We start from the raw sequence: 19867 nt of genomic DNA, 5'->3' as shown, positions 1-19867 counted from the left end.
TATTTTCAAGGGCTGTTAAAAGGGATAATCTTTGTTCTTGATCTACTTTTTGTTTCTATTGCATTGTCTGTACCCCACAAATTATTTCATTCCAGCCTTAACAGGATATTTAAGAATTTGGAAATCTTCCTTTGCCCTTTGAAGCTTCTACAGGAAGAAAATAGTTTAATTGAATGCAAATATTGTTTCCAAAGTTTTATGCAAAAAAAGGGTTTGCTTCTAAAGATGTTAATGAAGTGTACCGCTTTTAGTCATTTTGTTTGTTATAGCCCCTCTTTAATGCACCCCAGTTGCAGGTGGATGTATGTCACCTGCTTAGTGACACAGTACTTCAATAATTCATTAACTTTCTGTTAAAGAAATGTTATGAATCCATCTGAAAGACAGCGTAGCCTGTTAATAGCTAAGAGTTCATTATGCCTTGTCACATGCTTATGTCAAATTACTGTAAGATTTCTCAAGAACTGAGGGCAGGATCTTTGAACATCTTTTAAGTCACTAGCCATTCTTAAAATTGATCATTAGGAAATTCTTCGATTTTTTGCTAATCAAAATACTCTAAATGCCAAGTATGTTTGCAGATTAAATGGCTTATCTTTAGTGATACTGTTTTGCTGGAAATACGTTTAATATTATTAGCAGTAGAATAAAATCTAGGTTGTACAGGAGGATTGGTGTAGTTTCTTGTACCCACATGCCCTTATTTAAGCAATGAACAGTTCTGTGTCTCACATTTTGAGGCCTGTAATAGTGAAGTACGTGTGAAACAGATCTTTCATTTGCTTGTTCAGCTCTAAACGCCATGAATCCTTGGTGCTGGGAAAAAAGCTAGATCGATTTATGTATGCGTGCAGATCATCTCCTGATGGACAGTTTTCAGTTGCATCAGCTGTTCATGCATAAACAGCTTTACAGGGTATATTTACATGGAGTATGTTGGATTAAGGCCAAGATGCTGTAAGTGGATATTTCGTTCTGTGAAAACTAAGCATTCGTTCATTTAATTTGAACATTTGTAAGTTGTGTGTTCATAGTTCAAGTACAACTGAGTCTAAAGAATTCCAAAATCAGGTGGAGCAAAGAAGGGGAGAAAAATAAAATCTTCCAAAGGGATGTTTAGTTTGTTTTAAATATATATATAGAGAGAAATAGTGTCTCTATCTCTCTCAAAATGCAAAGTCTTAAAATTACATCTTTCGATGTCCTGACAAATTTGTGAAGCTCTGTCTAATAAGCAGTCACTGCAGTTGATTGCACTGTAGGTCATTTATGTGTTGTGGTATAGGTTAAAATATAGCTTAACTTAAATGTTGAGAAGGTGGTTTGAAAGCATTAAAAGTATTCATCCCACAACTGAAAGGAAAGATACTGTTTGGGAGAATCAAGTTTCATATTAATCGGATGTAAAATTTAAGCACTTTCAGTTTTGGTCAGGATTTCTTAGGAAGGGACACTGTAGAATTAGGAGGTTAAAGAATAGAAACATATACAGTGTTTTGAATTTTAAGTAGTAGTTCTGTCTTCTAAAGCCCAAATTCTTTATTTAGAAGTCCCATGATAAATACAAAGTGAAAAACAGTGGTATCTTGAAAAAAACTTGCAGGCTTTTCACGTATCATATAAGTTGGGAAGTTGGACAAATAAGGTTTATTTGCAGCTTTCTATTATTGGCTATTAGGAGAGCCAATATTAGTATGCCGAGCTTCTGAAAATAAGCATGATTTGCATACCTTAAAATGAAAAAAAAAAAAGTACTGTCGTTATTTTCTAGTGGAGTAACAGCAAGACTTGTGTGATGACTCTGCTGCTATCTTTCGCAAGTTGAAAGTAGCTGGTGAGAACTCAGGCCAGAAATGGAAAGGTTTTGTGGTTATTGAGGATGGTGCTTCTGCATTTTCGACAAGGCTTGGCTTCTGAGGGTAACTGGTGTGGCTGACTGATCAGAGATGCCTGGTAATGTCTAAGCTACCTTTGGGTGAAAGCTTCCATGGGGTAAATAAATTCTTTGTTATAATGGGGATCACTTCATTTCACTGGAAACTGTCCTTCTCTAAAACCCTAAAATTAACCACAGCATAACTGAGGGAAGCCATCCTCTTGAGGAAGAGAATGCTTTCACTTTTTCTACCTTGGACTACTTGAATTTTAGATCAGTGCTTAAGCTGAAAACATGGAAATGTATTGAAGTCCGCTGCTTAAAGTGAAAATATGAGGAAATGGTGATATGTAATCTCATTTTCCCACTTGACTGCCCAGGAAAAAAAATTTGCAGCATGTCTGAATTCTCTTTTTGCCCTATTATTAGCACCTATGATGTGTAGGACACATACAGAGAAGGGCTCTTTGGGATACTGTTTAGGACTGAAAGGTTTTCAATAATTGCTTTTTGTCTATCTTGTTAACTTGTAGATTTCGTAGGATCTATAATGCTTTTCTGTGAAACATTGCAAAAAGCAAAGCTTTTTCAACTAGTTAATGCCTTAGAGTGTGGTTTGTGATTTAAAAAAAAAAAAAGATCAGAATGTGAATTTTTCTTTTTTAATTTTTTGAAAAGTCAGTCTCTCCAGGACATTTTATGAAAGAAAGGAATCATAAATGCCAATGCTGTTACTACTATTATGGCTGTAATTATTATGCTGATAATCATGTCAGCAAGTGTTTACTTCTTATGTTGTAGTAGTATCAAATTTGGGATTGCACTATGTACTTATGAGCAAGGATTTGTCTTGTGCTTCAAAGTTCGTGTTTCCAAAGTGATTGCTACATCATGTCCTGCACCTGCTCAGCAGGGTATGACTGTGTAGTTGGTTGTTATTTTTTTCCTCCTCTTACCTTATAAAAAACAGATTGGTTTTATAACAAAGAACTTTCTGGTTTGGGCTTAGATTTTTTTAAGTTAGTTGCAGCCTAGGAATATATAAGTACAAGTAATTGGTTGTCTGATCTTGAAGCTTTTGAAGCGCTTAAGGCTTCTTGCCTTTCCTTATAACCTTTGTAAGGAAAGGACTCTTATCTCAGTTGAGAGCATAAGAGACCAGTATAGATCTACTCAACCAAAAGTACAAGTTCCAGAAAGATCCCAAGTTCTTGAAGGATACATTTCTTAACACCATATGCTGATCTTCTCAGAGGAGATTAACTGGTAGCAAATACTGCTGAAGTATTGTTCTTGGAAGCAGAAGGGAGGGAAAAAGAGGTTGTATGTCCTGAACTGCTTTTTGATGATGATGATGCACTTTATATTAAAACACAACAGATACTTCTTCCTGATTTAGATCTCCCACTAGACCATTGAACAACATTGTGTGGGACATGGCTGCATACTAAGGGCAGCATGGAAACAGAGTAACTATTATCAGTTACACCTTAAATAGACATATGTAGTATACAAATACTGTAGTATCTTTGTCTGGTTCTGATGCCTATGTAGACTGATCCAGAGGTTTGATCATGTACAATCATTAAAATGAAGTGCAGTGTTGTTATTTTATCGTTAATTGTGTGGTAGAATTTATTAACACATGCACATTTTCATGGGTAGATTAGAATGTAGAAAACAAATCAAAATAATATATCAAATTATTTTCTTCATCATGAAAATACATTAACTGCACCAGAGATTTTGAGAACTAAGCAAGTGATATAAAATGTGAAGATGGTAAATTCAAGTTTGATGAAACATTGGAAGTCATCATATTGCTCTTAACTTCAAGAAATATTGTTAGTGTTTGGAAAAGCAAAAAAACCCATTCCAGTGCTACACAATAAGTATAGTGCAAGAACAATGAAGTAGTAAATGCTTGCATAGGTAGTGGGCTTCCCCCCTTACCCCCAGCTGTATTGCTTATTAAAATATAACAAATGTGGAGTGGAGACTTCTGGGAATTTCTTGGATTAGGTTGAGTTTATAGTCTTGCAAGTGTTCAGGTGTTAATTTTACGTAAGAGTAGAATGAAAATTTAGAATTGGGCCACGTCTCTCATGTCTCATATTCCTTACATTTTAGCAACTGATTTTGTTGACCCTGTGTTTTATATGTGTAAGCAATAAAAACAAAACAAAACCAACCTAAAAGCAAAGCAAAAAACCCACCACTGCTACTCTGTAGTCAGAAGAAACTGTGTCCAGTATTGCTGCTCTGTATTTTGAAGTTCTTCAGTATTACATTATATCACATCTGCTGATATGCCTTCAAACTAGTTTGTTGAGAACTACTTTACTTCTAGAAATGTATTGAGGCATCACCTTTTTATCACTTACCTGTATATTGTGGAAATAATGACTATACTGTCTATGGTTCCACTTAAGTCATTGCATATATTGAGTGTCTTTTGTGAGATACATGTTGTTGGCATAAAACCAATGGTATACCAAATGGTATCAGCTGGTTCCAGTTTTGTTTCTGGTTGGCGACTTTGATTCCAGTTAGTCCGATTCTGTCCATCAGTAACTTGTTCATGTGTTTGACTGTATCATTACAGGCAGTTTTTGTTGGATATTCAGGTCTTGGCTGAGCAGATAAACAGAAGTTTAACATAAACAGAAGATACCAAGAAAATAACGTAAGAAACAGGATTGCTCATTAGTAGTCGAAGTTTAAAACCTAGATAGCTATTGGGCACTTCGCATGAATAAGAATGCTTTTAGGGTTAACCACTATTTTTCATAGATAACTCTCTTTGCAGGAATTGTTTGTGAAGTCTTCCTGCCTGCTAGTTTTTTGTCACCAGTTGTGAGAAAGCAGTCAGGAACAAATTGAACACAATTGCTTACTGAAGGGCAACAGTTATCATATTGAAAGTGGAAGTTCTGCTTTTCAGAGATGGAGTCATTGACCTCAATGAATGATAACCTTGAAGTCAAGAGACTAGATTAATGCTCTACTTTCTGTATTTGAGATCAAAAATATGAAAACCTGGACAGCTAAAGTTAGATTCGTGCATCCATATTTAAAAAGAAGTTGCCTATTTAAAAGAAAAGGGATTTTTTTTCCCCTCCTCCAAAAATTCTTGGTACCTGTGATATTGGAGGTTTAAGTTTTCAGCCTCAGTCCTTATCTAAGATGACACAAATGACAAAAAACCCTGTTCCAGGGTTTTGTTTGGCATGGAAGTATAGAACTTATTTATTCAGGAATAAAGTGAAGCATCTGCACCAGAAAATCTTGAGTGGCCTGTGTTTTTATTTAATTAGCTTCCTCTTAAGAGAGAGAGGTATAAATTCCTGTAGAAAGCCCTGTTAGTAGTTGTCTGACTGTCAAGTTTCATTCATGTTTTGCAGCAAAAGTAATGGAAATACTCTTTCTTAGGCTGTTCATAAGAGTGTTCTATGGAGCTTAGGTAGGTATTGGGTGGCAGTAATCAACAGCAGTTTGTTCCTTCCAGAGTGCGGAGGAGGAAACACAGGGTTCCAGCTACTGTAGCCAGATCTCCTATTTCTGTGTTGATGGAGTTGCGATGTCAGCTCAGGGGACCATCAGGAGATGGAAGAGTCACAGGAGATTTACAGTTTCAAAGCCATTACATTGATGCCTAATCCTTAAATAAAAGTATCTTAAGGATATATGTCTATGGTTTTAATATTTCAGAAAAGTAATTTCTGTTTTGTGTCCTGATTTGTGTGGTTCTCCTAAAAACTTTGAGTTAACTTTCAACAAAGTATTAAGTGACAAGGACATTTCTTTTTAATGAACAGTAGACCTTCTTTTTAATGAACAGCATTTCTGCTGTGAGGCTGAAATTTATTTCTATTACCTGTTTCTAAGCAAAGACTCACTTAGGCTTGAGAAAAATTTCATTTTGAACAAAAAAATCAAATTCAGATCAAGACTTATAATCTTAACTATTATGAAAAATATTATACATCTCTAGAATTATTGGTCAGTCCACTGAGAATGGCCGAGGTCTACAATGAACATAACACTACAAAGATAGAGTCTTATAGCCCTTAAAGTCATCAAATGAGCAGCTGTAATAAAAAGCCCCTGTGGTGTCAGTGTTTGCAGTCTGTGAATGAAAAGTAAAGGTTCTCTTGGGTAATGCAGTAATAGGATGGCTAGACTGCGTTTAGAGCTGCTTATATAGTCTTGGCGTTGTGCTATATCATGTTAACTTGCTAGCCCAGGTGTTTGCTGGCATTCGTGTTCTGTCTTATGCATCATTGTGTAGCAGACAGTTTTTTTCTTTTTGTCCTATTTTGTCTGCTTTTAGTAGCAAACTGTGTTCACAGAGTGATGATACTGTTTGCCTGGATTGGGAGATATTTTGAGTGAAGTTAGGAGTTGGGGGTGGGCTTTGAAGGGAGTCTTGGCCCTGTCCTTCTTCGGAGAGGCCATTCTTTATGTCTGAAGGAAGCTTCTTCCCTTGAACTCAGCAATGACCAATGCTAGTTTGAAGCTTGCTCCTCACAGCTTTCTAAGAATCACATCTGAAGTCTTGCATTCCCAAAGTACAGTCTAGGGTGAAAATCGTTCATTGCACACAGCAACAGCTTTATTTGCATTTGCTATCTGTGGAGACAGAATAACTTAATTCATTAGTTTTGACCAGCCCTAGCACTAAACAAGCTTAATATTGGCTTAACTTAAACATATGCACCACTTCAGTTCCTTAGCATATCCTATGTAGAATAAGCAGAGGAGTAAATGTTGGTAGGAGGCATCCTATCTTATAAATCATGCAGTTAGATGTAAATCCCCTCCATCCCTAACCAGTTATATACTTTTGGGATTAGGTTTTTAGATATGGAGAATGAGACCATAGGATGGGTGGCTCAACAGCCAGTCCGGAGTACTTCATAGATCTTGGTAGGAATTCTGTTGATACTACTTCATCAGGCAGGTAGGATGCAAGAACTATGCAAATGTTCATAAATCTTGCTGAAATTGGACATTCTGACTTCTTAAAAACTGTTATTTCTCTGTTTCTGGTCAGACTACTGTTTCCTATTCAGTTCAATGCATCCCTTGATATATGGTTTTTAATATGTTTATATTAAAAGCTATTTCAGACAGTGGTGGCCAAGCGTTCTCCTAGCTTGATGCCTGACTAGTATGACAAGCCCGTATATTACCAGCTTGTCAAAGCAACATAAAATACACTAAGACTTGATGATGGAGTTTTTTGCCTGGTTATATGTAGGGGAGTAAGTGTTCCTCTGATTGCATTTTACAATAGTTTCCGTGTCTTAGTATGCAGTCAACTGTCCATGCTTTTTAGCTTGGATATGTCCATAAGATAACTTAAAGACATACTTGTCAGCCATTTTATGTTGCTAGATGCAATTCAGGCATGGTCTAAGTGGATCTAGTTAAACCTTCTGTAGTAGGAACGTAATTAAACTTGGACAATATCGTAGAACTGAGAATGTTTCAGTTTTCAGATTTTCATCTTGATGCTGTTCTCAAAAATAAGTTTCTGTTGATAAGTTGTTATGAACAATGATTAGATTAGAGAGAAAGAAACAACTTGTTTTCCTGAGCAGTGGTGAGACACCAAATTTGCAGTTTTGACCTTTCAGTTATCCTGGCAATAATGGGTAATACACAGCACAACATGTATTGACCAACCAAAGTGATATTCTGAAGGTTTATTTCTGAGACCCAGCACTTCATTGATATTTGGATCTAACTCCTGTTGACATTCTGCTAGGTTAAATACCTAAATATCTTTTGAAGATCTAGATTTTCGTACATTGCAGATAGAGACAGCTGTTGAATATATTTCCTATAAAGGTGAAACAGGTGGCAGGTGTTTTATTGCAGAGATAGAAGAGAGGTTTGTTCTTCATTTAGTCCTCCCCCATAAAAATCTGTTGGTGCCTGTGTTTTCCTAACAAAGCGATTCGTTAAGTTCTGCCTGTACTAGTTAATTCTAGTTGTTCTAACAGGTTCCTTTTTCTGTGTATTCCTGAATTCTATTTCATTATCTTATTGAATCCACTTTATGTATGGACAGAAAATCCAATCTAAACTTTGGTATGCCACCCAACGCTTACTTTGTCTCACAGTGTCTTCACTAACATCACAGAGAATTTTCGTATTTGTGCATCTTGCGTTTTAGGGGTCAGTACCTTGGAGTGCACTTGCCACTTGTTTACACTACCTCTGAAATGTAATGTAGAAGGATAGATAGATAGATAGATAGATAGATAGATAGATAGATAGATAGATAGATAGATAGGCACTGCCAGGAAATGTAGTAGAAGGGTTGTGTTTGCAAAGGAGGGTGAAGTTAATGTCATTCTTGCCTAGTTTGTGGACACAAGTGATGTTTTACCTGGTTATGTAGGCAGTAAGAAATTTGAGTAGAGAAGAAGCGTTTGTGATACAGTGATTATAATCCACAGTTCCTCAGGGTTTTCTCACTGTTCCACAGGAATAAATAACCGTTTCTGGCAAAAATACATGAAGATCCCTGTACAGGCAGCAGCAGTAGTCAAAGCCAAAGAAGTAGGATGAATGCAACCATATTTTGATGGATTCTTTTTTAAAGGCTAGCTTATATGTAGTAGGATTTTGATCCATCTTGATGGTCCTTCAGGGCCACTGGATATGTCTCAGTGGCTTGAACTGAGACTGCAAACTTTTAAAATATTAGTAATATATATATATAATTTCACCTGTTGTATTAATGAATTCTGACTAACTTCTCTTGGAAGTAGTTGATTACGGCCTTCTCTGTGAGTCAGGTTGAATATAAAATTGGTAAGTGCTATCTTCATGTAGATATGGAGCATTGTCTTATATGTATTAGATAAGCTTATTTAAAAATTCTTTTTTTTAAAAAAAGAAATAAATAAATACATTTACTGAGTTTTGTACCTTCCACTAATATGGAGGCTTTGTGCTAGCTTGGAATAAAAGGGTGAGTTTGTTCTTTGACATATTTCACTTATTAAAGTTCATCAAATTATCTGTTAAAAGAAATGGTTGTGCTATACATTCATTTACAAACTTTGTTTTAGGTGGCATTCTGTATTTTTATGTTAAGGTGATGCTTTAAGTGTTAACTCCTTGAAGGCTGAAAAAAGCAGTAATCTATGGCTATTATTGGATGGGGCTTTGAGCAGCTTCATCTATTGGGAGGTGACCCTGCCCATGGCAGAAGAGTGGGAACTGGATGATCTTTAAGGTCCCTTCCACTCCAATCCATTCTATGATTAATTGATTCACTCTTTTGTTAATGTTAAGTTTACATTTCTAAAACTTTCTGCTGTAAAATTAAGTAATTGTTTTACAGTGCTGAGTAATTAATTTACCCAAGTAAAATGATGTATCCGTAGCATATAGGTTAGGTATATTTCTGGTGCTTAGTCTCAGAAGATGATGTACAAAAGCTAGTGTTTCTTTTAAGCTGTATGGTCAGATCTGTGAAGTTTTCTTCAAAATTCTGATTTCCAAAATTGGCCTGTGGAGATGTTGAAAACTTTGATTCTAACATTAAGATGATTCTGATAAATAAATAACTGAAAAAAATATAAGGTAGACCTGTGTGCTTCAATTTAGACTAGTTTGTGAAGATCTTTGCATGTATATGTTTTGTACTTAATGATTACCAATATAAACTAATTGTTCCTATTCTCTGATTAGAGCACTAGCTTCTTTTAAACCAAGCCCCTTGCAAAGAAACAGATTGACTAGGCCAGAATCTTAAAGCAAGCAATGCAGTTTTTATATGATAGCTTTCGATACGTCTTCCTTCCTCTTTCTTTGCACCTTAGTATCTTACAAAAAATAAAAGCATTCACAATTGAACCTTTTCTGATGTGCCTCTTTCACTATTTGGAAGACAGGCAGAAGACACTATTTGTAGAGTATGCTAAAAGAGAGCCGCAAGAGCAGAAGAGATTTAAGAATAAAATTTCACAGACTAAAACACCCACATCTCTGTTAGTAAATTGAGTGTTCGCAGCCACTGAAGCTAATCACATGGAACAGCACACATCTGTGCTAGTTAACTGTCCTAGCCTGTAAAACTGGGTGGCTGCCTGAAAGCTGCCTATTGGGAAGGATTCCTGGAACATGCTGACTGCCACACATTCCCAGGAGTTACTGGGGAAGAGTGCTAGTTGGAATGGATGCTGTGAATGCTCCAACATTTTACAAACAAGCTGGATCATAGTTCTGTGTTTAGGAACCTTCCTCAGCCCAGATGAAACTGTTAGTAAAGATATACACAGCTGCTAGTTCCATGTTTACTGAACTATTAAGTCTGCTGTTGTCTACCAGTCCTCAAAGAAGGACTGGTAGAGTCCTTTTTCCTTTAGACTTACTGGTGTCTTGGAAGAAGATTGCTTTTTTTCTTGTCAAAACAAAGAAAATGCTGGGTTTTTTTACTTTTCATAATGTATACATAATACATAAATACATAAAAATATATATATATAAAAATATATGTCTTTTCTTTCCTGACCTGGAGCTGCAGGAATATGCCTTTGCTTCACTCTCGCTTACAAAGCTTGAAAGTATTTTGTGTTGGATCCTGTAGGATTTCTTCAAAAGTTTTCTTTATCTTCCATCTTCTGACAAACTGTATCTGTACCTGTAACGTTGTTCTTGTCCTCTGGCTTAGGCTGTTCATGGACTTCAGGGGTCTCTTGATTTCTCTTCTGAAGAAGAGATTTTCCTTGGAAAAGGGCTGTTTCACACCCAAATCCATTGGTCAATTTTCAAGTGAGGATTCTGCAACTTCAGTTTAGAATGCTATTCAGCTTTGTATTCCTACAAAGATACTGATAGCAAAAGGCCCCAGGCAGCAACTGTTTGAATCTTGAGAAAGGCAAAAAGTAGTTGTGGTTATTGTTAGTTTGGTGTTTTCTTCCATGTCTGGAGGCATGTGGAGCTCCAGGGGAAGACAAGAAGTGAAACTTCTTTTTTTTTTTCTTGGGAGAAATCCAGGCTCTATAGGCTGCCATCCAAATGCAAAAATTCTGACACGCTCTGTTCAGAAAAAGTGCCACCAAAACGTAGCTAGCTGAATACTCCACTTTTTCAATAGAAGGCAGTTTCCTTAAATAGAATTTGGGAGCTAACTTCGTCTACAGCAATGATTTGGGTTAAAAACACTGCCAGTTTTGTAGTGACGTCGTTTTACTTGAAGTCTTTTACTCTGGCTACAGGTATTCAACTCAGCTGCATGTAAACACTCTATATTAAGGCAGCTCAGGAATAATTTGTGTCCTGTAACTCCGCGATCTGTAGCCTGTATAATATGAATGAAAAATCTGCTTCACCATTTTTTTGAGGAAGGGAGGGAGAGGGTTGGTAGACAAGAGAATGGAATTGTCACCTTTACACAAATACACTTTCTCGGTACTTAATACAATATTTTATTATTCCACTTCATATCACACTTTTTCCCAAAGATCTGAGTTTATTAGCAGTATCTTTTTGCCACCAAAAAGCCACGTTATCCTCAATAACAGATTAGCAGTAGCTTCTTCTTTCCAAGAAGCTGCAGTAAACCATTAGGAAGATGGTTAATCTCCCTCTTATCTAAGCCTTTTGATCAATTTAGAGAAAAGTGAATTGGTGTCTTATGAGCAAGTCCATGTAGCAGGCTACTTAAAGTGATTTGGTGTCCTTTCAAGATAAGCTTCACTGTTATCTAATGAATCAGCTGAATTTTATCGAAGACCAGGTAATTAGACAGATATTGCACGTTTTGGATTAATGGGACCTCTGACAGAGGTTCATCTTTTCTTTCTGTCTTCCCTTATTCAAATAAAGGAACTAACTGCAGGAGCTGATCAGTTTTTGAAAATAAGAAATGCCTTAGAAAGTTCTTAAAAGCATCTGTGTAAGATGCTTCGTGGAGAAGCACCAATGTGCTCGTTTTTTGAAGAGTCAGGCATCCCCCTTTGGAAGAAGGGACAGGCATCTTGGGTAGACTACAGGGAGGAAGTGAGATCGTGCAGGGAAAAAATCAGGAGGGCTAAGGCATAACTAGAACTCAAACTGGCTAAGTCTATGAAAGATAATAAAAAAATCTTTCTACAAATACATTAACAAGAAAAGGAGGACTAGGGAGAATATTCAGTCCCTATTGGATGCAGAAGGAACAACAGTGACAAGGGATGAAGACAAGGCTGAGGTACTTAATGCCTTCTTTGCCTCAGTCTTTAATAGCAAGAGAATTTGTTCCCCATGTGTACAAACCCAGGAGTTAGAGGAACAGAATGTGGCTCCGGTGATCCAAAAGGAGGCGGTTAGAGACTTGCTTGCCCAGCTAAACACCCACAAGTCTACGGGGCTGGATGGGATCCACCCAAGAGTATTAAAGGAGCTGGCAGATGTCCTTTCCAAACCCCTTTCCATCATCTTCCAGTGGTCATGGCTGACTGGGGAAGTTCCACTGGACTGGAGGCTGGCTGAAGTTCCCCAGTCATCCAGGAGTGCTGGAAAATGATGGAAAGGGGTTTGGCAAGCACGTCCGCCAGCTCCCTCAATACCCATCTTCAAGAAGGGTCGGAGGGAGAACCCAGGAAACTACAGGCCTGTCAGTCTGACCTCAGTGCCAGGGAAAGTCATGGAACAGGTGATCTTGAGTGCTATCATAAAGCACATGCAAGAGAACCGGGCGATCAGGCCCAGTCAGCATGGGTTCAAGAAAGGCAGGTCTTGCCAAACTAACCTAATTGCCGTCTATGACAAAGTGACTTGCCTGCTGGATAAGGGAAAGGCTGTGGATGTAGTCGTCTTGGACTTTAGTAAAGCCTTTGACAAAGTTTCTCACAGCATCCTGCTTCAGAAACTGTCAGCCTCTGGCCTGGACAGGTGCACACTCTCCTGGGTTGAAAACTGGTTGGATGTCCGGGCCCAGAGAGTGGTGGTAAATGGAGTTAACTCCAGCTGGAGGCCAGTTACAGATGGGGTTCCCCAGGGCTCGGTACTGGGTCCAGCCCTGTTCAGTGTGTTTATTAATGACCTGGATGAAGGCATTGAGTGCACCCTCAGCAAGTTTGCGGATGACACTAAGATGGGCAGAAGCGTGGATCTGATGGAGGGTAGGGAGGCTCTGCAAAGGGATTTGAACAGGCTGGACTGCTGGGCTGAGACCAATGGCATGAGGTTTAACAAGGCCAAATGCTGGGTCCTGCACTTGGGGCATAACAACCCTACGCAGTGCTACAGACTAGGAGAAGTCTGGCTAGAAAGCTGCCTAGAGGAGAAGGACCTGGGGGTGTTGGTTGACAGCCGACTGGACATGAGCCAGCAGTGTGCCCAGCTGGCCAAGAAGGCCAATGGCATCTTGGCTTGTATCAGAAATGGCGTGACCAGTAAGTCCAGGGAGGTTATTCTCCCTCTGTACTCGGCACTGGCCGTACCTTGTGTATTGTGTTCGGTTCTGGGCCCCTCACCACAAGAAGGATGTTGAGGCTCTGGAGCATGTCCAGAGAAGAGCAACAAAGCTGGTGAGGGGGCTGGAGAACAAGTCTTGTGAGGAGTGGCTGAGAGAGCTGGGGTTGTTTAGCCTGGAGAAGAGGAGGCTGAGGGGGAGACCTTATTGCTCTCTACAAGTACCTGAAAGGAGGTTGTGGAGAGGAGGGAGCTGGCCTTTTCTCCCAAGCGTCAGGGGACAGGACAAGGGGGAATGGCCTCAAGCTCCACCAGGGGAGGTTTAGGCTTGACATCAGGAAAAAGTTTTTAACAGAAAGAGTCATTGGGCACTGGAATAGGCTGCCCAGGGAGGTGGTCTAGTCACCGTCCCTGGAGGTGTGTGAGGGATGGGTGGACGAGGTACTGAGGGGCATGGTTTAGGGAGTGTTAGGAATGATTGGACTCAATGACCCAGTGGGTCCCTTCCAACCTAGTGATTCTGTGATTCTATGATTCTTTTTAATCCAGCTCATTCTCACTGGGGTCCTCAGTAGAGTCACAGGGGAAAGGACAAGTTTGTTAACTTCTGAGTATGACTCTATGCCTAACATGGTTTTGGCCTTCAATAATTAAATCTTGTCTGTCTGGTTCCTCATCTGAGTGGACTGAATGACTGTATCTAATCTACTTGATTACAGAAAGGAGTTGTATCCATGAAAACACTAACTGTTGATCTTTATTCAGGTTACATTCCTTGATTCTGAGCCTTACTCGAGACTGATCATTCCTTCAGAATTCAGGAAAAAAGTAGTAGGCATGCACACGCATGCCTGTGTTTCTTCCACGTAAATTGCCCCTTTTGCTGATGTATATGGAGAAGATAGTTTGGCTGAATTATTCCCAATGGATGAGCTGAACTCGGATATCCACCATTTTGGACATATGTAAACTGAAAAAGGATGGAAAATCTTTCAGTGTTTCTCATAAAGCTTTTTCTCATTTGTTAGAACAGAGCAGAGCAAAATGGTATACGAAGCAGCACCATTAGGAAATATTAGCTTCTTTTATCAGAGCTGTCAAGAACTAGCTGAATTTTGCTGGGGAAACTCAAGCTAACATATAAAATGAGAGGGGGTGGGAAGGCGTCTGTCTTTCCTTCATTTTGGAATTTAGTGTCGTTTTTAGAATAGCTCTCCAAACTGTATAGATCATATACATAGATAGCTTTTAAAAATATTTGGTAGTAGTAAATAGATTAACTCTTGGCAGAATGTTCATTTCCACTAAATGGAAATAGAAACAGATTTGGACATACATGAATAAATTTGTATTCTTATTTAAGAGCTTTTGAAAAGCTTTGTTTGCACAGCTATGTGTCTGTGATAACCAGCTTTGCATTATCTCAGCTGGAATTTTGGTCAGTGTTGAGAACTTCAAAATACTGTTCCATATGCAGATACTTGTTTTATGGTTTCTTTATAAAATATGATAGCTGTATTATCCTTGATAAAGAAAGGCAGTAGAATGTCCAGTGAGAGATAAAAGTGCAGAGCAAAAAGTCAGTGTAACTATTTCTTTTCATTCAGGGGACTTTATTTGGTCTATGATTTTTGTTTTTGCTGATAGCCTGGGGGTTTAGAGGGTTTAGGGTGTTTTGTATTGTGTTTTGTTGTTGTTGTTCTCCTATATATTCATTCAAAGTTTATATTCTTACATGGCACATAGCCATGTACATAGACTAGCCATAATCACTCCCTTTGTTATTTCTTTAGCATGTCAAGGTTAGATAGTTGAGTGTTTTTTTAATTTGTCATCACTATGCCACTGTGTAGTGATAGGACAAGGGGGAATGGCTTTGAATTGGAGGCGGGAAGATTTAGACATTAGGAAGAATTTCCTCATGATGAGAGTGATGAGGCACTGGCACAGGTTGCCCAGAGAACTCGTGGCTGCCCCCTCCCTGGAGGTGTTCAAGGCCAGGTTGGATGGGGCCTTGGGCAGCCTGATCTATTGGGAGGTGTCCCTGCCCATGGAGGGAGGATTGGAGCTAGATGATCTTTAGGGTCCCTTCCAACCCAACCATTCTATGATTCTATACTGAAATTTTTTTGATCCTGCATTTCTGTAAATAAAAGAATTGTAGCTTCCCATGGCAGAGTTCTTCGCTACTCTCTCTTCAAATAGGATTTTGGAAATTTTGAAGAGAAAACATGAAGAAAAATGCTTCAGCATAGACCAAACAAGGCTGTAGGAACCTGTTGGGTCACATTCTTGTGTAGAAGGGTTCTCCCCATGACAGAAAGCTACGCTGCTTCCCTTTGGATGATGAGAACAATCTTGCTCAGTCTTCTGTTTATTGGAGCTTTTAAACCCTGGGTAAAACAGGAGCACCAGCAAATTTCAAGATTATTGAGGTAACTTTTTTCATCTGGATGATCAAGGAGACAGACAAATGTCTTGAATCCCGTGCCTTCTGAGAAGGGGTGGTTGGCTCCGGATCCTTAGTCTGCAGTTTGCCTGGGTGCAGACCTCGATTTGCTTTATGGTCAGAGGACTAATCTCCTTTTCTCCTGTGAGGCATCTCCCACGTTTTTCAGGCCTGCTGAGAATTCAGGAGTTGTTCACTGTCATGCCATACCCATGAGTACGGTAGAGACAGACCATTTAGAAAAGTTGCAAGAAAGAGAGCATATGTGAGCAAAACCAGAGTCTTTGCTGTTAAACTCTAGGCCAACTTTGTGAGAGTTTCTGTGTCTTTAGAAAACACAGTGCTAGGACGAAATGTGAATGTGCTTACTGGTTCACTACCGAAGACTTCATTTCCCTTGAAAATCTGACGGTTGAAGTGGAGCTCATTGGAGACCTCATTGCTACTACAGACTTGTTTCTCATGCCCAAAAAAGATGGGTTTGGTTTGGCTTGCTTTCTCTAGTTGATACTGTGAGCATTTCAGAAATCCCTTGATAAGCATGCCTTGGAACATGGATATAGGAGGACAGGTCAGATTAGGTTATTCTCAGTCTTCTCTGCAGTTGTGGAACCCACAAAGAAATAATTACCAGCACACAAAGTGGGTTATCTCTGACTTGAGTCCTTAGGTAGCTCTGCCTTTCCATATGATTGCCATTTTGCAACATAAAGTTTAATTGTTGCTTATGCTTTGAAGCGTTGGTTTATTGGCTATATGTGGCCAATACCATGGTGCACTCAAGAGCGTACCATGCTTCCTTCTTCCAGATAATGTCAAAGGCAATTTTTCCATCTCTGTCCACTGCCTTTTGTTTCTAGAGATGTTAGGAAGTCTCCCCCTACCCTTTTGTGGAGCAGAGGAAGAGAAAAAGAGTGAAGTCCTCTCTGGCCCTTTCTGTTTGTACGTGATGGGGCTCTCTGAAGTTGCTAAGAATCGTAGTATTTCTGCAAACTGCTGTAGAAGTCTTGAAGAGCCCCTCTCAGATTGACATTTTGAATCAGTTTTTTTGCTGTCTTGTACAGCAATGGCAGCAAACAACACCGTATTGCTTTCAGCCCAGATGCTTTGGCAAGTAGCAGCTTCATGTGTTGCCACTGCTTGGCATAAGGACTGATGCTACAAAGCAGTAGCAGGTGGTCTGGAGTTTTTCTGCTCATTCTGAACGAACTCTGTTTTTTTGCAGTGGCTTTGGAGTATGATAAACAGTATTGCTCTTTTTTCTGGTAAGGATTTTAAACTTTTAGATGCACTTGGTAAAAAGTCGTGTTCTGTGGCAATCTGCTGGATGAGGATACTAAGTTACCCAGCTCTCATTTTCTTTTACAAACATCTTATAGGGGACAGATACTATACTGGTTTTATGTTTCCCTCCCGCAAATTCATCACTGTAGTAATAGAAAATCCTTATTACAATAATGTTTGGATTAGAAATTTTCATGCTCTGTGGCCAAGGTGGACTGTGATATCCTGGGTGCATCAAGAAGAGTGAATCAAGCATGTCGAGGGAGGTTACCCTCTCTTCTACTCTGCCCTAGTGAGGCTCGTCTGGAGTATTGTGCCCTGGGACAAGCAGCTTTGGGAGAGAGTCTAGCAGAGGGCCACAAGGATGATCAGGGGACTGGTCCATCTCTTATGAGGAGAGGCTTAGTGAGCTTGGTCTCTTTAATCTGGAGAAGTCTGAGAGGGGACATTATCAATGCTTATAAATATCTAAGGGGCTGGTATTGAGAGGATGGGAGCAGAGTCTTCTCAGTTGTGCTCAGTGACAGGACAAGCACAGTGGGCACAAACTGGAACAAGAAGTTCCACCTGAACATGAGGAAAATCTTTATTGTGAGGGTGCCCAGGAGGGTTGTGGAGTCTCCTTCTCTGGAGGTATTCAAACCCCACCTGGACACGTTCCTGTGCAGCCTGCACTAGGTGAGCCTGCTTTAGCAGGGAGATAGGACTAGGTGGTTTTCAGAGCTCCCTTCCAACCCTGACCATTCTGTGGTTCTGTATTTACATATTTTTTCTTTAAATGAGAATTTAAGTAATGAGAATTTTTGTTGTTTACAAATCAGGCAGAATTATGTTTCATCCTCTTACTTCACTGAGAACACACTTTTAAAATTCACCATAGTTCTGAAACTTTGAAATGCGTTGGTACCTGACCTTTTAAGATAAAGTGATCATGTGTTAATTGTTTCACTTTCCTTGACTTGTAGTGCCTAGACCCTTGGTAACGTGACATGTTAGGAGATAGTGGCTCTTCTGCATTACAGCAGAGTCAGGCCTGGTGTCTGTGAATGTTCATTTTGGGCTTATGAACTGGAATTATATTCTGACCAGACCACTGACACAGTTATGTTTGAAATTCCCTAAGAATTAAAAGCCCACAAGAGTTAGAACTTCGTTAGCATTTATGCTATGAACTAAACTTGTGAGGATCTTCTCACAGAATACTGTTGTTAGCTGAACCTTGAAGTGCTTGTCTTCGTAGTGTTTGGATCCCATTAATATTTTTACATGATCCCCTTTACTCAAAAACATTCAAGTCTCCTTCTTCAGGTGAAATGTTCTTCTCCTTCTGGAACCTCTGTGGAGGAAAGAAAACCCAAACTAAACCCCAAACTGTATTTAACTGTCTTGTCAGATTTTACTTGGTGTAGTTGATCTGTGTTTCAGGGCATTCTGGAAATTCTTCCCAACCCCGTTTCTACGCCCCTTTTGAAGTAACCTGTCTTTTCTGGTGGTGAGACTGTACCTTGTTATCTCTGCCTTACTCCCCATAGGGATGCTGAAGATGCATGTGACTGGCAGCTCTCAGTAGCTTGTTCTGAGAAGTGGCATGTAAAACCAGAGACTGATGGAAAGAGAGACTTAAATGTTACAGTTTAAGCATGGCAGTTGGAACACATTATCTTTGGTTTATACATTTTCCATAATGTCTCTAGAGGAGAGAGGTGGCACCTTTGGGAGGGACTGGGAGGAGCCCAGTCATGGCAAACGTGAACTCCAGTCTCTGCTTACAGATTTTTTTTTCAACCTGGAAATAAGATTTATGGATGTGTGTAGCTGAAGATGACAAAATCTAAAGATTTTAAATTTCACAACTCTGCTACTTGAGTGATGTTTCTCTCATCATAATTGGTGTGGAGCCCCCCAAATTTAATAGTTAGCTATAATTTTTTTAATACATACTGCTTAAATTTGTACTGGAAATGGTAAAGCCTTTGAATTACACTTCAAAAATAATTTTCTTATTACCCTGAAGAAATAGTGATACGGGTTTTTTTGTTTTGTGGGTGGGTTTTATTGTTGTTATGGTTTTGTTCTGTTTTTAATTGTTCTGTTTCTAAATTTATGGTACTTAAGAGAAATGAAAGCAATTTACACTGAGCCCCACTTTGGGGTTGTATTGTTGTTTGGATTAATGAAACTTGGCATCACTGTCTTTCAGTGGTTGCTAGTTGCAAGTACGCATTCAATCATACTTAAGGTTTTTTCTCATTGAAAGCTAGTACTTCAAAATGAGACAAAGCAAAAGAATTATTTAAACTTAAAAGTGCATATACTAAATACAGAGATTATTACCAAGGCAGGAAACTGGTCTTTCAAATCAGTGCTTTGGAATTGTGAAGTTTCACTGTACTAGTAAAAGGTTGGTTTCATTTCTCATTGTAGTTGGGAGTTCTGTGTGGTTGCAGTAGCTGGATATGTAAATGTTACAATATTTTACTGAGGAAATCATCTGAACACAGTTTGTCAAGAAGTAAGGACTGACTTGAGACGGCTGTTGTAAAATGCTGGTGTCAGAATATCAGTTATCACATTGTTAAGAACATAGGAGAAAAATGATTTAGTTACAATTTACAGCTTGTGAATATTTTATAGAAGAAAATAGTTTTGATGCTTCTTGTCTGCTTTGGAGTTAGGAAAAAACCTTTTTGAATGTTACTATTTTTATGAACCATAGTATGGATTAATATAGACAGTATGCCTAAGAGTTTACAAGTATTCTGTTTTTTAAAAACCATATCGGAATACCTGTTTCTAAAACAGCGTTCTGTCTCCAGATGCAACATAACTGCTCTGTT

General features: G+C 38.9%; 1 protein-coding gene across 1 annotated transcript in view; it reads left to right on the top strand.

Annotated features, from left to right (window-relative positions):
- DYRK1A (dual specificity tyrosine phosphorylation regulated kinase 1A) overlaps nt 1-19867 on the top strand; it is a 96066-nt gene that overhangs the window by 31260 nt on the left and 44939 nt on the right.

Source organism: Cuculus canorus, chromosome 1 (assembly GCF_017976375.1).
Source record: "Cuculus canorus isolate bCucCan1 chromosome 1, bCucCan1.pri, whole genome shotgun sequence".
NCBI lineage: Eukaryota > Metazoa > Chordata > Aves > Cuculiformes > Cuculidae > Cuculus > Cuculus canorus.
The sequence above is the reverse complement of the archived record's forward strand: the minus strand, read 5'-3'. Positions and strand labels throughout refer to the sequence as shown.